Below are 4,673 nucleotides of genomic sequence, written 5' to 3'. Positions count from 1 at the left end.
GAACCCAGGAGGCGGAGGTTGCAGTGAGCCAAGATCGCGCCATTGCACTCCAGCCTGGGTAACAAGAGCGAAACTCCGTCTCAAAAAAAAAAAAAAAGAAAGAAAACATTTTGAAATTATAATAGAAACAGGCTCCCTATGTCACCCAGGCTGGTCTCAAATTTGGTTCAAGCAATCCTCCCGCCTCAGCCTCCCAAAGTGCTGGGATCACAGGCGTGAGCCACCATACCTGGCCCATTTTTCCTTCTTTCTTTGTTTTTCAGATGGATCCTCTAGCTCTGTCAACCAGGATGGAGTGTAGTGGCGCAATTTCGGCTCACTGCAACCTCCGCCTTCCAGGTTCAAGCAATTCTTGTACCTCAGCCTCTGAGTAGCTGGGATTACAGATGTACACCACCATGCCTGGCTAATTTATTTTGCTATTTTTTAACATCCTCATCTGGGGAGGAAGGCCTGCTCCAATCTCTGCAGCCAGAAGCCCTCAGTGCTTTATTTCAGTACTGGGGTCTTTGAGGTTGTGATGCTTTGTCCTCCTTTCACTCTACCTTTGAGACTCAGACCAGGCCTCTGTAAACAGTGACTACAGTCTGGGGTGCTCTGAGAGGGTTCTTCAGGAAAGGTGTGTGAGCCACGCCCTGAATGCCATACTTTAGCTAACTGTGCCGGCACCAAGAAAAGCACTTGGAAGCCATTAACTATCCCTCATAACAATTCTGTAGGGTTGGAACTGTTACTAGCACATTTTTCAGATGACAAAAATCCAGAGAGGGGAATGACCAGTCTCTCCAAAGCCCTGGTAGTAACCACTAAGCATGTGCTCCCCACTGGGCAAGGGAAATGTCTTAGTGACAGCCACTTTCAGCTCACCCACACTCGGGCGGGGCCACATCACTGGAACTGATGAGGACATATTTAAGACTGGGTGCAGTGGCTCACCCCTGTAATCCCAGCACTTTGGGAGGCCAAGGTGGGTGGATCACATTAGGTCAGGAGGCCGGGCGCTGTGGCTCACACCTGTAATCCCAGCTCTTAGGGAGGCAGAGGGGGGAGGATAGCTTGAGCCCAGGAGTTCGAGACCTGCCTGGGCAATATAGCGAGACCCCATTCTCCACAAAAAGGAAAAAAACAAAAAGACCAAAAATAAAAAATAAAAAAATAAGCTTAACTTCCAACATTAGGTCAAGAGTTCAAGACCAGCCTGGCCAACATGGGGAAACACCTTCTCTACTAAAAATACAAAAATCAGCCAGGCGTTGGTGGCATGCACCTGTAATTCCAGCTACTGACCCAGCTCCTAATCCCAGGAATTGGTGGCACATGCCTGTAATCCCAGCGACTCAAGAATCTGAAGCATGAGAATTGCTTGAACCTAAGAGGCACAGGTTGCAGTGAGCCAAGATCACGCCACTGCACTCCAGCGTGGGCAACAGAGTGAGTCTCCATCTCAAAAAAAAAAAAGAGCAAGAAGGTATTTGATGACAATACCTTGTGGGTTTCATTGTAGACCTCAGTTTCTCAAACTGACCCATCAGGCCACGTGGCTTGGAAGGGGGCTGTGCAGCAGGGGTGCAGCCCCATCAGAAGCCTGGGATGGGACGCGGAATGCTGAGCAAGCGTTATGGGGGCCCGAGCTGTGGGGGACATCTGCCCTGCGGGCCTTTAGCTACCTTACCAGATATGTGGCCTTGGGGCTTTGGCCTCAACTTTTTCTCCTCTTCCCTCCTGCTGTCAGTGAGGATGAACCCTTTGATCCCAAGGAAAGTGACCTAGGGTTCACATTCTGCAGCGGACCAGTGGGACAAAGGGGACATTATACTGGATACTGGGAGCTCTTAGAAAAGGTCCCCACCCCTCTTCCATCTCCTGTCTCCCTGGTCTGCCTTGGCCCACCCACTGCTTGTCTACAGTCAACTTGGCTGCCATTTTGTGACCAGGAGGCAGTAAAACTGGTGCTTGAACTCAGGAGGCAGAGGTTGAGTGAGCCAAGATTGTGCCACTGCACTCCAACCAGACTCCATCTCAAAAAAAAACAAAAGAGCTGGGCACAATGGCTCATGCCTATAATCCCAACAATTTGGGAGGCTAAGGGGGGGCGGATTGGCTGAGTCCAGGAGTTCAAGACCAGCCTGCCCAACATAGTAAAACCCGTCTCTACTAAAAATACAAAAATATTAGCCGAGCATAGTGGTGTGCACCTGCAATCCCAGCTACTCAGGAGGCTGAGGCAGAGGAATTGCTTGAACTAGGGAGGTGTAGGTTGCAGTGAGCCAAGATGGCACCACTGCACTCCAGCCTGGGCAAGAGAGGGAGACTGACTCAAAAAAATAAAATAAATAAAATAAAGGCGAGGGGCAAGGAGGAGAAAACCAGCAAGAACCTAGAAGACTGCACCAGCTCTGGCCTGCCTCCCCCGCGTCAGCAAGCCCTGGAGAGTCACGGCCTGGGTTTGTGGCTGCATTTCTTGGAAACACAATAAGGCAATAAAGGAAGGGGGAGTGTGTAGCATCTTCATCCCAGGGCCCTGCACAAAGCCAATTCCAGGAAAAAACAGAAAGCTCTCCAAGTTGTTCTGGGAGCTCCAGATGAAATCCTTCCATCCCCAAGTTCCCTAACCCAAGGAGTTTCTCTACTTACGGCTTAGAAAACTTTCTCCCCCAAGGGAGCCATTTCAAAGAATGCCATCCATCACTTTCCAGTCTGAGGTCTGTTTTCTCCCATGCACTGGGTCTTCCCTCCACGACTGTAGGCCTGTGGGATGGGTGTGTTAAAACGTGTGCCCTAACCAAAAAAGTGTATACAATAAAATGGAAGGAATGAAAAAAAAAAAAAAAAAAAAAAAACGTGTGCCCTAAATGAAGAGACCCACACAAACAGGCTTTGTGTGAGCAACGTGGCTGTTTATTCACCTGGGTTCTGGCAGGCTGAGTCCAAAAAGAGAGTCAGCGGAGGGCAGTGGGATAGGAATTGGTTTTATTGGTTTGGGGTAAGCAGTGGAAAGTTACAGAAGTTATGGTTTAGGGCGGTTTTTGCAAGCTGGGAGGGGGTTGTAGGGCCTGGAGTCACGAGGTTGACCAAGGTTGGTTACAAAGTCCAATTGCCTTATCAATTGAGGTGGCAATAAGGAACAATAGAAAAATGTCTCTAGTTAATTAGGCACGCAGGGGCTGGTCATTTCTTCTCCTTTTGTGGTTTTCCAGTTACTTCAGACTTTCTAGTTCCAGGAAGCCATCCAGAGGTGTAGGTGCAGGTCACAGGGGTCGCCATGGCTCAACCTAGGGTATGGCCTGTGGTGCAGCCAGTTCAAAGAACCTTGCATTGTGGGCAGGTGGGTGGGCACTGCTTGTCAGCTTCACTTTACAGATGTGGAAACTGAGGCACAGTTACACTCCAGGTTAAATGGCAGCACCAGAACTGAACTCAGCTTTCTTTTTTTTTTTGAGTTGGACTCTTGCTCTGTCACACAGGCTGGAATGCAGCCTGGTCCAGTGATCTCAGCTCACTGCAACATCCACCTCCTGGTTTCAAGTGATTCTCCTGCCTCAGACGCCAGAGTAGCTGGGATTACAGGTGTGCACTACCACGCTCAGCTAATTTTTTTTTTTTTTTTTGAGACAGTCTTGCTCTGTCATCAGGCTGGAGTGCAGAGGCACGATCTTGGCTCACTGCAACCTCCGCCTCCTGGATTCAAGTAATTCTCCTGCCTCAGCCTCCTGAGTAGCTGGGACTACAGGCACGCACCACCATACCCAGCTAATTTTTTTTTTTTAGTAGAGATGGGATTTCACCATGTTGGCCAGGATGGTCTCTATCTCCTGGCCTCATGATCCTCCTGCCTCAGCCTCCCAAGTAGTTGGGACTACAGGCCCATGCCACCACACTTGACTAATTTTTGTGTATTTTTGTTTGTTTGTTTTTTTAATTAGAGACAGGTTTTCACTATGTTGGCCAGGCTGGTCTTGAACTCCTGACTTATGTGATCAGCCTGCTTCGGCCTCCCAAAGTGCTGGGAATACAGGCGTGAGCCACTGCGCCCAGCCTGGACTCAGTTTTCTAACACCAGTTGATTATTCATGTAACAGATGTGTGTTGAGTGACTCATGCACCGAGCTCTGTCATGGGCCCAGGGGAGAGCAGAGAGAACAGTACAGCTATGGCTGCTGTTCTCATGGGCTTCTAGAGCCTTTACATCAACTCAGGTGACCTTAGTTGCATTTTCACAGTTAGGAAAAAGGAGTCTCAAGGTATGCATATTTGTTAGTATGCTTTGATGATTGGCAGCAGAAAAACTCAAAGCAGCCTAAAAATAGAGGCCACACACTGTAGCTCACGCCTGTAATCTCAGCACTTTGGGAGGCTGAGGCAGGAGGATTGCTTGAGTCCAGGAGTTCGAGACCAGCCTGGGCCACATAGAGAAAGCCCCGTCCATACAAAATTTTAAAAATTAGCTCAGTGTGGTGGTGCATGTCTGTGGTCCCTCCCAGCTATGAGAGGCTGAGGTGGGAGAATCGCTTGAGGCCAGGAGTTTGATACCAATATGGGCAATGTAGCAAAAATGCTGTCCCAATAAATTTTTTTTTGTAAGAGGGAGTCTCGTTCTGTTGTCCAGGCTGAACTGCAGTGGTGCGATCTTGGCTCACTGCAACGTCTGCCTCCTAGGTTCAAGTGATTCTCCT

Source organism: Sapajus apella, unplaced genomic scaffold (genome assembly GCF_009761245.1).
Source record: "Sapajus apella isolate SASKATOON/1434 unplaced genomic scaffold, GSC_monkey_1.0 scaffold159, whole genome shotgun sequence".
NCBI classification, from domain to species: Eukaryota; Metazoa; Chordata; class Mammalia; order Primates; family Cebidae; genus Sapajus; species Sapajus apella.
Note: the sequence above shows the minus strand (reverse complement) of the source record.